The sequence below is a fragment of the Siphateles boraxobius genome, unplaced genomic scaffold (genome assembly GCF_051911475.1).
Source record: "Siphateles boraxobius isolate OS27281-9 unplaced genomic scaffold, OSU_SipBor_1 20, whole genome shotgun sequence".
Lineage (NCBI taxonomy): Eukaryota > Metazoa > Chordata > Actinopteri > Cypriniformes > Leuciscidae > Siphateles > Siphateles boraxobius.
Genome location: NW_027508811.1, coordinates 13,114,886 through 13,137,278, shown reverse-complemented (window position 1 = coordinate 13,137,278; position 22,393 = coordinate 13,114,886). Strand labels below are relative to the sequence as shown.

Sequence of the window (22,393 nt, the reverse complement as noted above, 5' to 3'; positions counted from 1 at the left end):
TTACACTGACACAACTTAAATTAATGCTCTGAATTCGCAGCTAATATCAAATCCATAACTTTTTGATCAAGTTAAAATTTCCAGGTTAACCACAAATAATCCAACTACCTTTTAATATCATCCGATAACTAGGCTAAATCAATGCCGATTTGTTGGTTTGCCCACTTACCACTTTAAGACCATCTGTAAAACATTGCTAGCTCAACGTGCAAGACGAGTGAGTTGCTTGAACATACACTGCAAAGATTCTAGAGCGCTACGCGCGTAGCGCTCTAGATTTGATATACACAGACACCATATTAGGAAAAAGGGGCAGGCTGATGCTGACCGATTTATTACACATCCAGAAGAATACATTTGAGTCGTTATAGGCTCTGGTATTATGGAGCATAATAGGAATAAAGTTGTGACAAAAAAATGATCAGGGAGGAAAAATCTGAGGGGGTAAGTGCACTTTGAATGGGCATGACGCCACTGCTGAATATGTTCGACTGAAAGAAGAAAGTCATATGTACCTTGGATGGCTTGAAGTGGAGTAAATTATGAAATAACTTCTGGGTGAACAAACCCTTTAAGTCGCCTTGTCACAGGTGTGTCAAGGAGGACTCAGATGCAGAACGAGTGATAACAGGTCTATTGACCAACAGTAGACGGATGACAAGATGTGGTGGGATAGGTGAACAGTCCAGACAATAGGCAGGGTTGAGACACAATGACAGCTTTTGTAACTAGCCGAGCAGCAGCTGTTACAAGCACAAGATGACTGTAGGCTGGGGAGTAGTAATGGCAGAGCAGAATGAGAACTGAGAATAGTAGCAATAGCCAGACAGGATCTTCAAGCACAACAGCAAGGCACTCCGGGATCTCAGGCTCAGCCCAGGCACTCAGGGATCTCAGACTCAGCCCAGGCACTCCGGGATCTCAGGCTCAGCCCAGGCACTCCGGGATCTCAGGCTCAGCCCAGGCACTCCGGGATCTCAGGCTCAGCCCAGGCACTCCGGGATCTCAGGCTCAGCCCAGGCACTCCGGGATCTCAGGCTCAGCCCAGGCACTCAGCGATCTCAGGCTCAGCCCAGGCACTCAGCGATCTCAGGCTCAGCCCAGGCACTCCGGGATCTCAGGCTCAGCACCAGGCACTCAGGGATTTCAGGCTCAGCACAGGGCACTCAGGGATCTCAGGCTCAGCGCAGGCACTCAGCGATCTCAGGCTCAGCCCAGGCACTCAGCGATCTCAGGCTCAGCACCAGGCACTCAGGGATCTCAGGCTCAGCCCAGGCACTCAGGGATCTCAGGCTCAGCCCAGGCACTCAGGGATCTCAGGCTCAGCACCAGGCACTCAGGGATCTCAGGCTCAGCACCAGGCACTCAGGGATCTCAGGCTCAGCACCAGGCACTCAGGGATCTCAGGCTCAGCCCAGGCACTCAGGGATCTCAGTCTCAGCCCAGGCACTCAGGGATCTCAGGCTCAGCACCAGGCACTCAGGGATCTCAGGCTCAGCCCAGGCACTCCGGGATCTTAGGCTCAGCACCAGGCTTGCTCCAAAGCAAAGAGTGTAAGCAGCCAGGGACGCTCTGCTAGCAGGACAGGAACTAGAGACACAGGAGAAAAGACAGACAGGACCGATGGCAGAACTAAAGCCCTAAAAAAACTTCTACACATAAAACACTAATGACTTTAGTAATAAGAAACAAACTATGTAACACAGAAGTACACAGTTGCACATCTAACGAACTGGCAACACATGAGGGAAAGAGCACACATATAAAGGGAGCTAAGAACAAGAGGAACAGGTGACAACACTTGGACAAGGAACAGGTGAATACACTCAGGTAAAGGAGGACTCAAACAAGGGAGCAGAGAACATGAGAAACAGGTGACAACACTCAGACAAACGTGGACTCAACTAGACAAGAGGGCGTGGTACAGGGAAACAAGGAGGCAGGAACAGAGGAGCACATGGCCAACACAAACAAAGACAGAGCCATATGTTCAAGCACAACATAGAGACATGAAACAAAGACAACATAGACAAAGCTGCCAGGGCAGAACCCTGACACTACTTACCAGATTATTTATCCTCTAAGTTTCAGAACACATCTGAACAGTATCTTAAACTGTGCTCAGATTTGTCAGATTTCAATATGAACTAAAACATTTCATTTCAAGCTACTATCCACATGAATTGTATCACTCTATACTCTATGTCTGCCAACGATTTTCTCATTTGCTTCTATTTTTATTTCTCCCAAGGAATTCTGTCATTTGAGCTCCACATGAGCACACAGCTCACTGTTGGAGAGCATGAGCTAAACGCAGATTACATCTTATACAGATGCTTAAATGAAACATGGTATCTTTATTAAGCCTACTGAGCTGTTGAAAAGAGCAACCTCTGATCAATAGTTTTCATCCAGGTATGTCCTTTTCCCAACTGAGATGAAAACCAAGGGGCATCGTCATTCATCAGCAGGTGAGTCAGCCAGCTGGGTGCGGCAGGGACAGCGTGTCCTCCCGGCATAGAAGTGAAAACTATAGTCTTGCAGTCTTGTACTCCACCCAACCCACATGATCCAGCTCCCTGTGGGACTAACCGAACCATATCAACAGTTTCCCAATGGCACTGAACAGGCCAGAGAGAGACAAGTCTAATTGATCACCCTGTCACCGCTCTTTATCGTTAACGGCTTCGTGTCACAGTAACAAATTAGATTGTTGCAGGATGAGACCAATTAATTGTGATGTTGGAAGGGCTTGCCAAGTTCCCTGTGCCAGATGCAATTGTGAACACCAGTGATTTCTTGGTTTTGCTGGAACACTCTATCAAAATGCCATTCTCTATTCTGCATCTTTCATGATTCGTAAATGACTCTCAAAAAGAATGTGAAATTATTTTATTTTATTCATATCCTCACTTTTTCTTTCAAGGCAGAAAAGAGTCAGTTCATACTTTGGTACAGCTGTGTTTTTATTTAAACTAAATGGCAACATGCTAGATCAATGCTGAGAGTTAATACCACCACCGTAGAAACGAACTATTCGAGACGCACTTGTGTGAAGATCAATGCCAGATTAAACAGTTTAAAGAGGGAGAAGAGGGACAGCTTAAAACAAAATATGAATAGGGAGTAGGGAGAAAATGTATGATGGGCGTAGGATTGTAAGAACCAATTGTCAGTTCTGATTCCAGATTTAAAAATTGGGTAACACTTTATTTTGATGGTCCCCTTTAGACATTCGGTTGACTAGCTATAAGTAACGTTGCACCTAAATGTCAACTAACTCTCATTAGAGTATTAGTAGACTGACTGCTTAATATCTACTAACACTTTTTTGATGGTCCCCCAAGAGAGATTCTACTGACTAAAAGTAACTTTGTCAAATTATTCTACTAACCTAAACCCTTTATTCTACTAACCCTAACCCTATCCCTAACAGTCCACTAATACTCAACTAATACTCTAATGAGAGTTAGTTGTCATAGGTGCAACGTACAGAATGTCTGAAGGGGACTAACAGAATAAAGTGTAACCAAAATGTGTCATTGAAATGTTATCGAGACAAACAGCATTGGAATTTGTAGAAGTTCTTCTATCAAATATATAGGATTTGTACTTGTTTGCCTATTACCTATTTAGAAAATAGCTGTATTACCAAGATGGCAAGCAAATAAACGAACTTGCCTGAAAGAGACTTAAGCCAGAATCAATCCAATCCAATCCAGCATTTTAAAGACATCATGCTGCATTTATGAGGTTTCTCATTTAATATCTCCTTCTCTAGCAGATATAATTTCCCCATGGATTAATTAAGAACCTAAATGACCTTTTATTGCATGTGTGTCCCATGAAGACAAAGCGCAGTGGTTTAAGACAAATCCGCACAGCTATCAGCATGTCGGTCGGAGCTCACTAGCTGCATATCATTACATCACCAAGTTGCTCTACTAGTGCAAGAAGACAATTAATATACCTTGTGTAGCAACAAGCACAACCGAGCTCAGTATTTCAGAGGATCCTCCTATAGGTATTTGCTTAAGTTAGCCACAATACGAGAGAGCTGCTTGGTATCACAGGTGCTAATGCGTGTTTATCCCAGGCTCATACCTTTGATGTAGTCTTGAATTGAGGAGTGTCATCATCTATTAATGTACTCGTAATACATGGCCTATGAAATGCTGTCTTACTGCTTCGGCTCTGTTTACTTGTGATTGAGCTCCAAGAGACATCTTTTGTTATGTAAATCAACCCCACAGCATGATATTCTGTCACAGATTAAAGGTTATTATAGCACATATTCATCCTGTTGCTGTGCTAGGACCGTTTTTATTCACTGGTTAAAAGAGAATCATGAGAATTTTGAAATACTGCATTAGACAAAGATGATGAAATATACATTCCAGAGAGATGTTAACATTCAACATTTTTAAAAGATTTATTGCATGCTTGGATGCTTCAGATTAGCACTTTCTTGAGTGTCCTTGAAATGGAAGAGCTTGCAAAGTTACTTCTGTCATTTAGAGATCTGATTGCGTGAGCAGCATACATCTGACCCTCTTCTGGAAATTAATCAAACACACACACACACACACACACACACACACACACACACACACACACACACACACACACACGCGCGCGCGCGCGCACACACACGCACGCACGCACGCACGCACGCACGCACGCACGCACGCACACACACACACACACACACACTTTGGAGCTTTATGGGCTGTTCTTACACCAAAGAAACAATTGTGAGAAACAATCCCAGCTAAATTATTACGCAATTAAGCTATTAAGGCAATTTTGCCATGTATATCTTAAAACTCAATTTATTGTACAGCTGAAATTATGGCAGAATTGCAAACACAAAACGTTATCAGGTTGAAACATAGATGCATTTCGCTCGAAAATTAGATTAGGCTTGGAACAAGTGAAACTATTTGAATTCTTCGATTTTTAGTTGAGAAAAAGTCCAACAGCAATTTGTTTCAGTAGCTTCGAGAACAGAGACCTAATGCTGTTAACTGCAGGCCAATTGATTCCATTGAGTTATGTTGAGAAAATGTATTGGCTCAAGCCAAATTCGCACAATAATGGAAAGTGATGAAAAGTCATTTCTATGCAAATGGTGTTGACAAATGCATTCTATATTTCCTGCTTATTGTGAAGATCTAAATTGCTTTGCCTCACTCTTATTGAATTGAGACCTAAATTATCGTTTAATCTAGTTGTGCTGTGATCTATTTTCATGGGGCACTGCTTTAATTGGTTGTTATTGCTTTCTGTTGGTTTCAACAGCATGCATGAGTATTGAAAGGATATTTCTCCATCAATAAACAGCTTTCCTTTTCCTCCTCCCCCACCCCTGGAAGCCATTAAATAGTCCGGTCCATGCTCTCCTGCGTAGCGTCATCAGCGTGAAGGAAGATGGGAGGATTACCAGATTAGATTGACTGCAAAAATGCACACTTGCACCATTCTCTGTCTTGAAGTGTGTCATAGTGTCTCTTGTTCCTTCTGAGCAGCATAAATCCTCCTTATTCCATCACATTTCATTTCCTCAGTTCTCACAAATCGGAAAAAACACTTGCTCCTTGTAATAGAACAGTTTGCTTCAGATCAATTCCATTACAACTAACACCTGCAGCTCATTTCTTCAAAATAAACAGGCCATACTTCATAATACGTATCTTTCATTCTAAATGCAAAGAAATGCACAATAGCCAGTGTTCCCTGTCAGATTTCAGTCACTTAACAACAAAAGGGTGCCCACAATGAGATAGCGTCTCTGACAGTTGCTTCTATTTTCTGTGATTGACATTGTCTGTGCTGACAGGGGGTGACATGTCGAGGATGGGAGGACAAGGCTGGATGTCACAATCCATTGCTGTCATCAGACTGTAAATGGAGAGACAGGACAGTCAAATAGACATCCCAGTGCTGAAATGAACATCATAAAAGCCTGCAGGCGATGTGTCAGCCATTTTGATTACAATGTTGACTGTTAAATCTAATAAGTTGCCTTGTGTTGCTGTTTGCCTTGACGTTTGTCATGCTTCAGAATGTTTTGTTTATGCCATCAGGTGATCTAAACTTACAGATTGGAATGTGCCTGAAGCAAATGAACATCAACAGATTGGGCCCTATCTTGCACCCGGCGCAAATGACTTTGTACACTGACGCATGTATCATTCCTATTTTGCACCCGCGCAAAGCGGACTTTTCCCTCCACAGACACACGTCGGTTAACTAAGAAATACACTTGCGCTCCCCGGGGCGGTTCAGCGCAAAGGGGAGGCGTGTTCCGGCGCAAACTTTCCCTCATGCTATTTTACTGTTCTATAAAACAATTGCGCCACTGACCAGAAAAAAACTAGTCTAAAGTCAATGGCACGTTGCGCGTACATTCAGATGCTATTTTAAGCGCGCATGCTTGGCCATAATACAGAGTGTTAACAACGCGCATACACTGTAGATGATTCTCTCATCTACACAGATGCATTTAACTTTTTGCACAGCAGCCGTTCATGTGGTTTGCAAAAGGTCATGGTCATGTTGAATTTAAATCATAGTTGTAGTTGTATAATGTTCTGTTTAAGTGTTGTGTCTGCTGAGTAGGCAGAGTTTATTTGGAAGTCTCGCGAGTTCGGGGAAGTGAGGCGAGATCAGATATGAGGCAATGGGGAAAAGAAAAGAAGAAAATGTAGTACATGTTATATCGTGAATCAGTCAACGAGGGGAGGTGGATTAAAATTATAAAGCTATCGATCGACAATTGAGCACTTAGGTTGTGACCAGTTTGCATTTCAGATGTGATGGGCGGTCGAAGTTGTGTGATCATTTACAGAGCTCATTGGTATTATCTGGCGTATATCATCGTGTGCGTCATTGCAGATTGTAAGTGTTTATCCAACATTATTTAATCTAATAACCATTGTCTGATATTCTTTTGAATGCATTTTGATAAGATATTTCCTAAGTTATAAGAAAATTGCTGATATATGTCGTCATTATTATATATGTGCGATGTATTGCGTTCAGTCACATGAAGTCATAATAACGCAGTTCCCTTTCGTTGTCACTCCGAGTTACTTCGGATGACGACGAATGGGGTTTCGCTTAGAAAGCCTGTCGACTTCGAGTATTACAAAACGAGCCAATGGCAAAGAAATGCCATGGGTCTGCGGAATTTGCATAGCGTATCTCCGCCTTACCTCGTGGGTATAAAAGGAGGACGCTGGCAACATGCAGATATGTTTTCGCTTCGGAGCCAAGAGTATCTCTTCACTCCACAGCCATTCCCGACTTCACTCTACGAGACATTCTCCGGTGTTGGTGTGACGGCGATCTGCAGCGAGTTCACATTGCCTGCTGACCTGTGCAGTGATCTGCCACTGAGTGTGTTTCTCCCTGCTCGCTTCAACATCGTGGAGTTTTTTCCTCTCGCAAAAGAGCTTGCACGTCTTTTTAAAGACGGCTCGCCCGTGCATTTCTGGTTGCGGTTGACTAATTTCCGATTTTGATGGGCACATTCTCTGCTCTGCGTGCTTGGGCTTGATCACGCAAGAGCAGCGTTTGTGGATGACTCACGTTCTCCCCGCGGGAACGTGACCATCGCGTCATTAAGGTCGAGACTCAATGATCTCGTTAGAGAGAGAGTCCCCTCATCCACACCCCGATCTAACACACTCTACGTGAGGTGCTACTTCGGCTGGTGGCCAGGGTGACCTGAGGGTGATGACGTGGAACAAAGATGCCGACTATCCGTCCGTGCCCCACGCCCCCCTCTTTATTGACGCAAATATTTATATCATATTTATTTATATTCCGTCTTCGGACCCCCCGCGGGTTTCCTTTGACGTTCCAGAATCGGATCTGTTGTCCATCGCAGCATCACAGGGCGGGCTAGAATCTTCAGGAAGTGAAGATTTGACAGTGCTGCCACTTTCGGGTGTGCATATGACATTTGTCGAGTCAGATCCTGAGATGACGGCCATGCTTTCCCGGGCCGCTGCGAGCGTCGGACAAGAGTGGAACCTTCCACCTTGTCCTGTGCGCTCGCTGCTGCACGATTGGTTTTTGGGTGTGGCCGTTGACACCTGTAGGCTTCCACTCCAATACCTTTCTTCCCGGATGTGCATCAGGAGATCTCGAAATCCTCGAAGACCCTGTCTTCCAGCGATCCCTCGTTGATCTTCTCCGCCCTTCCTCCCCTACACGGGGCCGCTGCCCATGGGTACACTGGGGTTGAACGCTCTGTTGTGATACTAAAATAACTGTGTCTTCAAATAACTGTGTCTTGCACCCGTCCGAAGCCTGTAGTTTTTCGTCTACACTTGTGGCGAAATCCTATAGCGCCCAGGACAGGCAGCTGCCTCACTGCATTCCATGGCCATTCTGCTGGTCTACCTGAACCAGGTGCTCATGGACATGCAGGAGGGTAGGACTGACCCAGGGCTCTTCATCGAGCTGCGCGCCGCCACTGACCTTGTTCACCGAGCGACGAAAGTGGCCGCACGCTCCCTGGGTCAGGTGATGTCCACCATTCATGCCTGTGGCTTAACCTGTCCGATGTGCAGGATGTCCGGCTGACCCATCTGCTCGACACCCTCATATCCCAGATCGGCCCTTCGGCGGTGCGGTTGAGGGCTGTACAACAGTTCTCAACCGCCCATGAGCAGACTGAGGCATATTCTGTCCCGACGGCCCTGCCATCCGCTCAGATCCCTCAGTCTGCCCACCGCCGAAGCACCCTCCTGCGGCTCCCACCCCGTCCGTTCACTTGGGCTGGTTCTGGAGGACGCATGGGGACGCCACTGCCCTCTCCAGCCCCGCCCCCCGCTATACGCCGGGTTAAGCGGCGCTCTTGAGACGGGCTGCTCAGAGATGGGACTCAGTTCTTTCCAGGAGCTGGTAGGAGGGCCACTCCTTTCCCCAGTGGAGGGCAGGGGAAGAATCATTATTCTCAGAAAGAACTGACTCTCCCGCACAGTTGTTGGGAGCCTGGCTAGAGCTTCCCAATCTGTTCCGCTGGGTCGCGCGGACCATCGGCTCGGCTATGCGAATCAGTTTGCACGGTCTCCTCCCCGCTTAAGGGGAGTCCGCTCCATTATGGTCTGTGGCCATGCCCCTATCATGAGAGCGGAGGTTTCTACCCTACTGGCGAAGGACGCCTACTTTTATGTCTCCGTTCTCCTTCGACTCAGACCGTACCTACGGTTTGCTGTCAGGGGCGCGCATATCAGTACGCTGTTCTCCCATTCGGGCTGGCCCTGTCTCCTCGCGCCTTCACAAAGGTTGTTGAGGCAGCACTTGTTCCTTACTGGGAACACGGGGTTCGCATCCTGAACTATCTCGGCGACTGGCTATCCTAGCTCACTCTCGAGACGAGGGTTGCGAACACAGGGACCCAGTGCTCCGGCACCTAGCTCGTCTGGGCCTTCGGGTCAACTGGGAAAAGAGTAAACTTTGCCCCGTGCAGAGGATCTCTTTTCTCGGTATTGACTTGGTCGCCTTCTCCACTCAGCCACTGCTGGCTTGCCTGACTCAATCAAGTGCAAGAGTGTGGTTCCACTGAAGTTTTTTCAGAGGCTCCTGGGGCATGTGGCGTCTGTAGCCGCAACATCCCCGCTCGGATTGCTAATATGAGACCACATGTTGTTGTAATGACAGATGCCTCCACCACGGACTGGGGCGCCATGTGCAATGGACGTGCTGCCGCGGGCTCCTGGACAGGACCCCAGCGTCTTTGGCATGTCAATTGCCTCGAGTTGCTGCCTGTACGTCTTGCTCTGCGCCGCTTCCGGGCCGTGCTCAAGGGTCAACACGTACTAGTCTGATCAGACAATACCGCCAATGTAGCGTAAATCAATCGTCAACCGGCGGTCTGTGCTCCCGCCGTATGTCGCAACTCGCCCGCCACCTCCTCTTATGGAGTCAGAAGCATCTGAGGTCGCTTCGTGCCATCTATATCAACGGAGCCCTGAACTGTGCAGCCGATGAGCTGTCACGGCTTCAGCCCCTCCCGGGAGATTGGCGACTCCATCCCCAGTCGGTTCAGCTGATTTGGGACCAGATAAGGGACGCACAGATGGATCTGTTTGCCTCTCACGACTCGACCCATTGCGCCCAGTATTATTCCCTGACCGAGTGCAAGCTCGGCATGGATGCTCTGGCGCACAGCTGGCCGCGGGGCAGCAAATATGCGTTTCCCCCAGTGAGCCTTCTTGCGCAGACATTGCGCAAGGTCAGGGAGGACGAGGAAAAGGTCATTCTGGTTGAGCCACACTGGCCCACCCGGACCCTGGTACCCTGGAGGAGGCAGACCCAGCCTTGGCACTGCTCTCCGCACCTATGTAAACAGAACGCAGTGTTTCATGACCTCAGACCAGCTCTTTGTCTGTTATGGTGGGAAGCTGAAGGGAAAGGCTCTCTCCAAGCATAGGTTGTCTCACTGGATAGTGGACGCCATTGCTATGGCATACCAACAGAAAGGTCAATCGTGCCCCCTTGGTGTGACTGCCCACTCCACCGGAGTGTGGCGTCCTCTTGGGCTCTAGCGCATGGCGTCTCACTAACAGACATCTTCAGAGCTGCAGGCTGGGCGACACCGAACACATCCGCCAGATTCTACAATCTCCGAGTGGAGCCAGTGTCCTCTCATGTACTTGCTTCAACCAGCTAGTACTGGATCCGCTCAGGTGTCTTCGCTTGCTCGCCATTCCACTCCACGGACTGGATACGTGCGATATTCTCCTCAGGTGAGCTTCCCCGAAAGCCCTGAGTTCCTCCAGCACTCCTGACGTCAGCGCCAGTGTCTATTGCCTGCGCGTCGGCTAGGTGCCTCCCGTGTGCATGGTCCCTCCTCTGAGCGACCCCCACATGTGTATTTCCACTGTAAGCCTCCCTGACCATGTGTCTTTCCCTTGGCAAGCCACCTTGCCACCCCTGGGATTGAAATATGCCACCTGCAGCTGGACACCCCAGTGTTCTCCATATGCATCCCTCCAGGTCATATGTGTATTCTCTAAGTCCCCCCCACTCTGGGTTGGCAATAATTGCATATTTCCTCTAAGCTATGGGATATGCTCCCCAGTGTACCTCGGTATTCCTGTGCTAAACAGGAGTCCTTCGTCCGTGCTAGTCTCACTACAGGGATCTCAGATTTACGCAGGGCACTGGAAGACAGCTGTGAAGGTGGCGTGATTAGACTGGTAAACCCCATTCGTCGTCATCCGACGTAACTCGGAGTGACAACGAAAGGGAACGTCTCGGTTACGTCTTCCTGCCATTTCCGCGGGGATCGCCTGAGTTCAGTCTCGGCTCCTCAGCGAAGAAACATATCTGCATGTTGCCGGCGTCCTCCTTTTATACCCACGAGGTAAGGCGGAGATACGCTATGCAAATTCCGCAGACCCATGGCATTTCTTTGCCATTGGCTCGTTTTGTAATACTCGAAGTCGATAGGCTTTGTAAGCGAAACCCCATTCGTTGTAACGTCTCCGTTCCCTACTCAGGGAACGAGGGTTACATACATAACCGAGACGTTTTGTTGTACAAATTGTCACCGAAAACTAATTGAGCATGTTTGTTTATTGTAGAACCACACATTTACAGACCGACATACAAGTTATCCACGATTATCCAGCTGAACCCTATCACACAAACCTATCGCACATTGAGCCTTGCAGCACATGAAGCTACGGGCCTCACGGTTGGAGTTTCATCACGTTAACCCTATCTGGACCAGACCGGGATCCTTGCCGAAATGTAACTGCCTGTTCGACTTTCACTAGGATTGCACCGCGTCGGATGGTCGACGTCTGAGGACATCTGTACCCTTCTGCCATCGAGTGAACTTCCTCTGAAATACTTGGGACTTCTTAAGACTGAGTACATTTATGAACATAATTTTTCATTGCCTTCATATTATTTGGAATCAATACACATTGGTTTTATTGTTTGGTTATTTTTACGTAGGCCTAGGCTGTTTTATTATGACATATTTACATTTTGTTGATATTGTGAGAAATTATTAATTCTTTTATTTAACTAACTAATACATTGAGTGAATTTTATTCATGACTCTGGCTTCTTTACTCCTCTCTTAGTTACTGGACATTAATTGGGAAATAATCCTCTAAAGGTGATTTAGAACCGTAATACCAATCAGTGCATACTACAGCATTCAATACATGTGGACCAAACTCTAGTTCGTTTTTCATTGCTTGAACAGTTTTCAATACTCGACACACTTATCCCATGACTTTAACCACAACCTGCACAACACTGTGGATTTACAACACTTAGTTCGTTTTTCATTGCTTGAACACAGTTTTCAAAACTCTACACACTTATCCCATGACTATAACCACAACCTGCACAACACTGTGGATTTACAACACTTTGTTCAAATGCTAACACACTGCTGTCAAAACTGTGAACCACACATCAGAACAGAATAGATTTCAGCCTTGTGCCTTTCAAACACTGCTGATTGCAAATTTCAGCTGAAAGGCTAAGCAGGTGTCTTGTTTTAGACATGTTAGTGAACACACACACACACATATATATATATATATATATATATATATATATATATATATAGAGAGAGAGAGAGAGAGAGAGAGAGAGAGAGAGAGAGAGAGAGAGAGCGAGAGCGAGCTCAGAAAGACTAATTTTGGAAATGGAACAAGGAAGACGGGTTCATGTAGGGAGAAGGGTGGCAGGGAGAGGGCGGATGCGTGGAGGAAGACAAAGAGCTGTTATTTCAGATTAAATAAGGGCTACACTTATAGACCACGTCGTGAACCATGGTCTCTCATTGAGAGAGGCAGGGTTGAGGGTTCAACCCAATCTGCAAAGATCCACAGTGGCATCTGTAATGTGAATTTTCCATCATACAAACAGGTGAGATTTACATCCTTACAGTAAATGAAAACATTACAAGATATTATTTTGTATTGCAATTATAGAATATTTACACAGATATATATTACAGTAAGTTTGACTGTAAAATATATTTTTACAACACGACCCTAGAGGCTGCCCGCAACAGGAGGAAGAGGAAAAATATTTTGAGATGCGAAGGAAAATGCTATTGTTGACATGGTTTTTGTCAACAATGCAATAAAGCTGCGGGAGAATCAAGATAGAGTGCTGGCTGATAATGATATATTTGAAAATGTTAATTCTGTGAGCACAGCAACTATTGCTTCAGTCCTACAGAAACACCAAGTTACAATGAAACAGTTATACAGTGTACCGTTCGAGAGAAACATAACGGGTAAAAGAGCAAAGATACCAATATGTCCAGGTAAGACGTCTGAGGTTACATACACAGCTATAAAAAATGTTTACAGAAAAAAAAACACTAGCATTACTACAGTAAAATTGTGCACTTACTGTTTTTCAGAGAGTAATAGAGGTGGAAGCACTGGAAACACCACATTCATTTGTATTTATCGATGAAGCTGGATTTAACCTTGCCAAAACACGGCGTTCCTAGAACAGCTCTATGCTGAGCTAGTGCCAGCAGAACAGGGGGAGCCAGGAAGAAACCCCCAATTTTTTTTCAAGTTTGCGATAACGTTGCTTTTCACCACTCTGCAGCTGTCACAGATTGGTTTGCAGCACATCGCAGATTTATGGTTTTGTACCTGCCTGCATATTCACCCTTCCTCAACCCAATAGAGGAGTTTTTCTCTGCCTGGAAGTGGAAAGTGTTTGATCACCACCCACATGACCAAATGTCTCTTTTGGAAGCCATGCGTGCCGGATGTGAGGACACGAGTCCAGAGGACTGCCAGGGATGGATAAGGCACTCCAGAAGGTTCTTCCCCAGGTGCATGGCAAGAGAGAACATTAGATGTGATGTTGATGAAAACCTGTGGCCTGATGCTAGAGAGAGGCAGGATTAGCCCCTCAATTATTTGTTCGAATTACAGTAATTCCTAATGTACTTTTAGTTTCTACCTTTTTTTTTCTCATTACTGTAATTCCGTAAATTACTAAAGACTATTGAAGCAAACTGCTCATTTTCATTTACCTTAAAGCATTGTTATGTTCTAAAAATTTAAATAAATCATGTGAAAGAATGTCACTCTTTTCTTTGAAGAATATTACTTTGTATGAAGTCACTGAAATTGTTCAAACTGTAAAGATGAAAAGTTTGTATTTTCTGTATTGTTGTTTGATGTTAGTGTTTTTACTCTCAGTGTGTTCTGAGTGACAGTAGCTGTGTCCCATTGTGAAGGCTGCGTCCTTCGAAGGCCGTATTTGAAGGTTGATTGGCCGCATTTGAAGGCCGATTGCGTCACAGCGGCGCGACGAAGAATGTCCCAATTCAAAGGCCGCATCTTCGAAGTCCGCATTTGAAGGCTGATTGTGTCACCGCGGCGCGATGAAGGCTGCCCAATTCAATTTCGCATCCTTCGAAGGCCGTATTCAAAGGCCGGTTGCGTCATTGCGGCGCAACGAAGGCTACCCTGATTCAAAAGCGACGCCAAATGCACCCTTCGTTTCCCCGTGAAAGGAAGGATACATAAATGGATCCTTCTCGGTCTATACTCCCCTATCCTACCCCATAAGTCATTGCGCGCCGGTGACGACAGCACTTTTATTTAAAAAAATTATGGATGATTTTTCTTGTCGCCTAGCAACTGTGACAGCTACCGATGACGAGCGGGAGTAACATTTGAACTGCACTTTTTTATATTCAACTGGGATTTATATTCCTGTAGTACGGAGCCCAGAAAGTCTCCTGTGGGGGGAAAAAACAATCCGTGGCGACGGTTGTGCAGTCCGTCCCCTCAGTTTATAAACTGTATTCACGAATTCTTAAACTGTTCCCTCGGTTTAATAAATCGTGCCCACGATGATTCAAACAGTCCACCTGTTTATGAGGGATGCTTTGCATTGTGTTTAAACGTAATTTTTTTATGTGGATAATTTCTTCAATTTTCTAAAACTCCATTTTTGGGAGGAAAAAGCTCAGTATAATAGAATAAGCAAAAAAAGACTTCACATATAAAAAAGAAATATAACACAAATACAAGGTTAGGTTTTATTATATAAAAATAAAACATTCATAAATTATTTTATGATTAACATATTAGCCTACTGTCTTCAGTGAACTCATTTATAATTATAATTATAAACACAAATAATAATAATACTACTAATTATCATTATTATTATTAGTAGGCCTAGGCTACATTGAGGCTACATATTTAGAAGCTGCTTTTATGAAAAAAAAGGAACATTTAGAAGCTGCTTTTATCAAAAAAAGGAACAAGATAATTCGTCAAATGTCAGTCATAATACAGGTTAGACAATAATAATACAGGGCTAAGATTATTATAAATAAACAAGATTTTGAGCATATCCAAGTGTTTGTGTGGAGTGTGGAGTGTGGGCGTGCGGGCGCGGACACTTGCATTTTCCTATAAACAGTGGAAACACCTTAAAATAGGCTACTCTATCATTTCTGGTCATACAGAAAATAATAATACATCATTCAACTACTTTTATTTCTGCAAAAACGAATGGACGCAAAAGCATACCTGTCAAGTATCCCGTTTTGGCCGGGAAAGTCCCGTATTTAACCCTTCTTTCCCGCCGTCCTCCCGTATTAGTATTTTCCCGTAAATCTCCCGTATTTTAACCTGCGCTATTAAAAAATAATAATGGCCCGGGCGGATAAAAAAAAAAACATTCCCAATCTGAGCTCTGTCACTAGCCACGCGATAACTGCCAACTGCAGTAGCCTACTACAGGTACTGTGGGTACTGTAGGTGGCAGTTGTCGCGAGGTTAGTGTGTGAGGTCAGATGATGAGTGACAACGCGGGGGGAAAAAAGAAAAAAATCGGAGACGGATGGTGGACGCTACGACAGAGACGGAAGGCACTCCTGCCACAAAACCAAAACGCTCATGTAAATACCGCGATCAATGGGACAGCGAATTTATTTTCTGAAGAGGAGCAGGGTAGGGGTCAGTCACGCGTTTTGTAACTGCGACTTTAGCATCTTAAAACCTGTTAACCGTTGCCAGTGCGCCGACGCACTGAAGCGTTTTTTTGTTTGTTTAAATAGTTCAAAGTTACTATCAGATTTAATGTTATTACCTTGGCAAACTATACATCATTAAGATATAACACTCAAGTTTCAGTATTTGACCACTATTGTATTCTCAGAAACTTTGAAGATGTTTCATACAAAATACATTTCTAATAACTTTACAAAACTTTGTAACTATTACTAACTATTTTTTTCCATTATGACAATAATTAATTCTACATTTACAATAAACTGCCAGGTGTCAGCTTTCAAATGAGATCATACTTGTGCTTTTAGTGCAAAGTGTTTATGAACTGTAGGCTATCTGTTTCAGTTTGGGTATGCCATTTCTGAGGATTTTTCAAAAGTGGGGTTGCAGCCTAACAGGTTAAATAATGCAAAGTCTGCAACAAATTTGAACAACAACTAACTAAAAGAGTAAATAAAAGTTATGTGACATGTAAAGAAAAGCTGTAAAAGAAAAGCAATATGAAATTAAAAGAATGTGTGGAATGAAAATAAAATGTAAATGAGACAAGCAATGTTAAATGAACAGAAAATATGCAAATAAGCCTTTAAAATAAATGCTCTTCATATATACCCTTTTGTGTTTTCATTTAAGCTATAACACTTGTCTGAAAATGTAAGGGATAACGTTACTGGAGCTTGGTTTGGGGTGGTGGGACTGCTCGCGGTGGGCGCCGGAAAATTTCCCTTATTTTCAAATCCAAAACTTGACAGGTATGCGCAAAAGTACACGGGCCCAACACTAACTTTTTCTACAAATAGCCTACATTATTTGAAATATTTATAATTATATTAATAATATTCTATAAGGTCCGTGTAATTTTGCATCCATTCGTTTTTCTTTTTTTAACCCGTAATTGAAAAACGAAAAAATGAACGGTTGTTAGGCTATTTTTAAAACGCAAAGTTGAGCACCAAAATTTGAATTTGAACTGTACACACCAAATGCTGCGCAAAAAAAAAATATATTGACGTATTTTCAGATTTTTGTTTATGACTTTTTCCCCTTTATTAAATATTTGAAATACTCACAAATTGATAGGGAAAAAAATGTCAATATTACTGGTTTTCTAAGGTCCAAATTAGAACTTGGAAATTAGATTCGAATTTGTTCGTTTAAAAGTGGACATTTCAAGCTTTGTATAGACCAATTTCGAGCCTACGTCACAGTTACGTCATGGCGCTAGCTGGAGGCAAAACGAAGGGAAAACTGCAGGCGGACAATACAAACCAGCACAGATTCAGCTAAATAATTCGCCTTATTCACCTGGCGGCCATTTTGAAAACTCGAACGCCGTTTAGGGGTACACAAAGCCGGAAGTTTTAGTCCGACGCAGCAGCACCAGCAATGGAAACTCCAGTGTGGACCACCAATCTTAGAGTGTGACAAAATCACAATGTTGTGTTTTATTGCGAGTGTACACAAATATAAGTAAACACTTTGCAGTTTGAATGATGTCCTCTATGATCAAAATGACGTAGTATATTTCTATGTTTCCACTGTTCGATCGCGCCCGCGTCTCTCTCTCTCTCTCTCTCTCTCTCTCTCTCTCTCTCTCACACACACACACACACACAGATCGCGCCCGCACCTCTCTCTCTCTCACACACACTCACACACACACACACACACACACACACACACAGTTCGATCAGTAAATTAGCTTCCATTCATACCTTCAATGTCATGGATAAAACCTTCGATCCAGTTACTGTATCCCTTAATTAACACAACCCGGGGGACGTTGCAGTCGGTACTGGCCCACTGCTCCACATTTTGTACTGTTAATTCGGGCAGACAGGAAAGATTGGTGGTCCACACTGGAGTTTCCATTGCTGGTGCTGCTGTGTTGGAGTCAAACTTCCGGGTTTGTGTACCCCTGAACGGCGTTCGAGTTTTCAAAATGGCCGCCAGGTGAATAAGGCGAATAAGGAGCTTAAATTGTTATTATTATTATTAAATGTCATCTTGTTGTGTTGTTGGGTGCAAGAATCAATGAAAAATGAATATGCTGTATCTGGAATTTTTATTTCTAGAAAATATTCACATCATTAAAATTGCACCGTAATGTCACTCTTTACATTGTCGTCTTACTAGGCAGAACTGCGGATCGTACCACACAAGTATTGTACGTGACCATTCATCACATAGTTATAGTCATCTAAAAATGTATATGCCCTCAGTTTCTCTTTACACTCGGTTTCTCCATAAGGTAGGGGTAGAAGGCAGGCCACTCTGACTCAACCGAGGTAACGTTAATCCTGTCAGATCGTCCATTGAGTGAGCGTGTAACGGCTACGGGTCAGACAATCCGGTTCCGTCCATTAAAATTAACTTTTGCATATAAAAATCGCGGTCCTGGACAGTGAGTGACATTGCACATTAAGATAAAATCGGATTTTCTCCTGTCATTTAAAAAAAAACAAGATAACAAAACTTGCATACTAACGTTAGGGAAGCGGCCAGAGGGATCATTCTGCCACCACCTAAGCTCCGCCCACAAAAAAACGTCACCATGTTTACCAACTGAAAAGGGGTCTATAGGGACGTCCCGCGTGACGTCACGCCATTTGGAGCAGCCATTTTGACGGAATAGAAAATGCTATAACGATATGCTATTTGATTTCGGGATCAAATGTTATAAATCCACTGTTGCCATAGAAATCCGCAATGTGTGTGTGCACACTACCATTCAGCATAACATAACAGGGCTCTCAAGTGTCACGCATTGAGCGTGACAGTCACTCATTTCGGTCTTTTGTCACGCTCTCCCGCCACATATTGTATTTCTCACGCTGAAAAACTATTTTTAATATATTTAATATGCCGCAGCGCCCAAAACTCTGGCCGCGCCGCTCTCACTGTGGAACCCGCAGGAATCAAGCGCGTCTCCTCTGGTGTTGTTCGTCGAGCTACACAATAGCCAATCAGAAAATAGCACTATTGTATCTGGGTAAGATTTAACACAACAACCAATGAAAAAAAAATGACACGGTTCTAATCATAGACATCATATAGTGTCTATGGTTCTAATGGTGTATGGGTTGACTACTTTTTTCTACGTTTTTTTTGTAGCAGTGAGAAAAAAACCTACCAACATTAGCTAGAAACAGTATTAAAGGTGCAATGTGTAAAAATTTTGAGTATCTATTAACAGAAATGCAATTTGACATCCATATGTGTTCAGTGGCGTAAAAAAGAACTTACTTAATAAACCGTAATGTTTTTATTACCTTAGAATGAGGCATTTATATCTACATAGGCGCGGGAATCCCCTTCTATGAAGGTCGACATATTGTGACGTCATGTTTCTACCGTAGCCGACAGCGAACAAACAGCGTTACAGAGCGCGTTTCGTCACTACCTTGAAAGAGAAGCCGCAGAAAGCTAGAGGCTAGCCATAAACACCGTGAGTAGTGACTTTTCCCTTGTCAGTGGTGTAAAATATGTAGTTGGATTGTTACATGTAACTTAATTCTTCTCCCTCGCTGTGTTATGGCTTTGCTATGTGGGAATAAATGTGCTGGTTACGTTCGTGAGACAGCTGATTAGTACTCTTGTCATTGACCGTAAAACAGTTACAGGAATCACCAACCCGTCGATCTTGGAAGCATTTTAAGTCGATCGAGTTTCCAAAATCAGAGAAAAAAAGCCTATTGTGCTTTGTAAATGGTGTCTAGGGGATGCGGAGCCACGCGTTGTTACAATCACGTTATTTTTGCCGCACGCACCTTTGGGCTCATGCGGACGCGTCCAGTAAAAACAAGGCTTAACGCTTTAACCAGCTCAGCCACAGTAACAGCTCATATTAGCCAGCTAAACTTTTACTACCCTGTTAGAAAAAATATATAGTTGCATAGTTTCATGTGGTTCTTCTCCCTCGCTGAATTATGGGTTTGCTATGTGGTGAGAAATGTGCTGGTTACGTTCGTGAGACAATCAACTAATTATTATTATTATATAACGTATTAAGACCCTTGATCCTCACCTGACTATGGCTTTGTAAACTTTATCAATGATGTGGTTTATAATGGACTGTGGTACAGAAACTTGGTTTACTCTGGCTATTCTCTGCCGTCTCAGACGACTATGTTTGTCCCGTTTTAGCCATCGTAGCTTCTTCGAAAGGGAGGGGTGAGCAGTGGGCTGAGCCCTTAGTGTAAACTCGCAACCGAACCGCTAGATGTCGCTAAAAGTCACACACTGCACCTTTAAAATAGTAGTAAAGAGTAGAGAAGAGAGCCGTGGAATTGCTCAGTTAGCTTCAGAGTCAGTAATGTTACTGGTAAATGCATTTACCTAACACACTGTAGCCCAATGTCAAAACGTTTTTATGTAATTATATTATTAGTATAATAATATACTAATAATATATATTACCCACGGCAATGCATCTATTATTAGGGGTGGGCTACCCCTAATAATAGATCCATTGCCACTGAGTAGCTGACGGATGTATTCTTTCAAAATGGCTGACACGCGACTAGGGGTCACGTGACTGGGAGATCCCTATAGGTAGGCTATATTTTCAGTTAATTTTTGAGACGCGCTCAAGTTCACGGAGATCATGAAAGCGCGCCTGATTTTTTATTTTATTTTACAAAAGCACAAAGTTTTCTTGTTATTGTGAGTTACACCAATAAAATTTTGTATTTTTATTTACACATAAAAAAATATTGTGAGTACAGTTTATAAACTGAAGGGACGGATTGGACAACCGTCGCCACGGATTGTTTTGTTTTTTCCCACAGATAATTATATAGATAGTTTTTTTCCCTCCATAATACGGGGTTTAAATATATATTTACCATATTGATATTCATCATTTATATTGTCCATTTATGCTACATAATAAAATGAATACACTAGCCAAAATCGCATCAAGGTAAGATATAAGTAAACATTTAAACCATATGCCCATGTATTTTTTCTTTTCTTTTCATTACACTATTTACATAAGTTAACACCCAATACTTGAACAGTTTAAAGTGTAGCCTAATCTGGCAATTCAGGAAGCAGCTTCTGAATTGGGACACAGAAAACCTCTGGCCATGATCCGGCTATTAAAGCCGAAAATACATGACTGAAACATCCTCACCATGTCCTCCAGTAAAATATAAACAAAATACTGTTTATTCAATTATATAAAATGATTTATCAGGATGCCAGCCGTAGGCTACTCTCGCACTTTTGCTTGGCGCCAGGAGCGGTAATCGGGAACACATGGATGCGCAATTCGGGAATCATACGAAGGCTACATGCGGAGCGTCCTTCCAAGGCTGGGTAGGCTGGGTCCTTTGAAGGACGCGTCCTTCGGAGGATGCAGCCTTCACATTGGGACACAGCTCCTGTGTGTTATCTCGGTGAGGGTTGTGCATAGTGTTTGGCTGCACTGAGCCTGTTTTGAGCCATGTGTTAAGAGTTATGTTGCTTGGAATGAGTTTTGCAGGTGATGTGAACTGTTTAGCTCAGATGACTGTTGGTAGTGCAGACTGTAGGTAGAGTTTTGCACATGTAGCTCCAGTTGTGCTCACTGTCGTTTAGCAATCGAAAAAAAAACAACTGTAATGTAATGGTGTTTTACATTGATCACAGAACAAAACCTTGTAGGCCTATTAGCAGTTTATATCAACGTGTATTGTCTACATACTCCGATATCTTACCTGTAGTACATATCTTACACCTTTCCAAGTTCTGCTGAATTGGGGATCATTTTTACAATGAAGTCTGCAAATCACAAAATAATTAATACATAAATGAAAACCACTTAGCAATCAAATAAAGATTGTATTTTATTAATGTTCATACACACCCTCTATTATTGAAATATGGTTGCTGTCTATCAGTACCTCTTTATCAATAGAGGGGGACAGAAATGTCAAGTGTAATACCAGTTTTTTTTTACCTAATCTTTTGCTTTTAACTGGCTAAGAAATCAAATACACTGCTAAACAATAACCAATAATTTTAACTCTATCCCTTTCATGCAAAGTGGTCACTACAGTGGACAGCTATTCAAAAAGCATTTTCATGCATTTGCGTGGGTTTTTATGGCATTGTTGCACATCAACATTGGACCCTGGTGCATCATCCTAAACACTGGCATCAAGTTGCAAACCGATGTGTGAAGATCCCCAAAAAAAACCAAACCAAGATGTCCAATGGCCAATCAGAAATTCCAAGTTGCTCCGGAATATCCACTCATTCCTCCTATTCTAGGAGACTCTTGCAGGTCAAATAAAATAATAATTATATAGCCTATATATTACTCTAAGGAGTCATATCACAGTTACATTTTCCAATTA

General features: G+C 43.5%; 2 long non-coding RNA genes across 2 annotated transcripts; one reads left to right on the top strand and one right to left on the bottom strand.

The window, feature by feature from the left end:
• The first annotated feature begins 6,657 nt into the window (after positions 1-6,657).
• Positions 6,658-12,077, top strand: LOC143744699 (uncharacterized). Its single transcript, XR_013205897.1, has 2 exons — positions 6,658-6,900; positions 11,604-12,077. It is a non-coding gene; the product is annotated as an uncharacterized LOC143744699 (long non-coding RNA).
• A 4,840-nt stretch (positions 12,078-16,917) lies between these two features.
• LOC143744698 (uncharacterized) lies at positions 16,918-17,090 on the bottom strand. The gene is made up of 2 exons (XR_013205896.1): positions 17,061-17,090; positions 16,918-17,019 (listed from the first exon to the last, which is right to left on the bottom strand). It is a non-coding gene; the product is annotated as an uncharacterized LOC143744698 (long non-coding RNA).
• Positions 17,091-22,393: the final 5,303 nt, after the last annotated feature.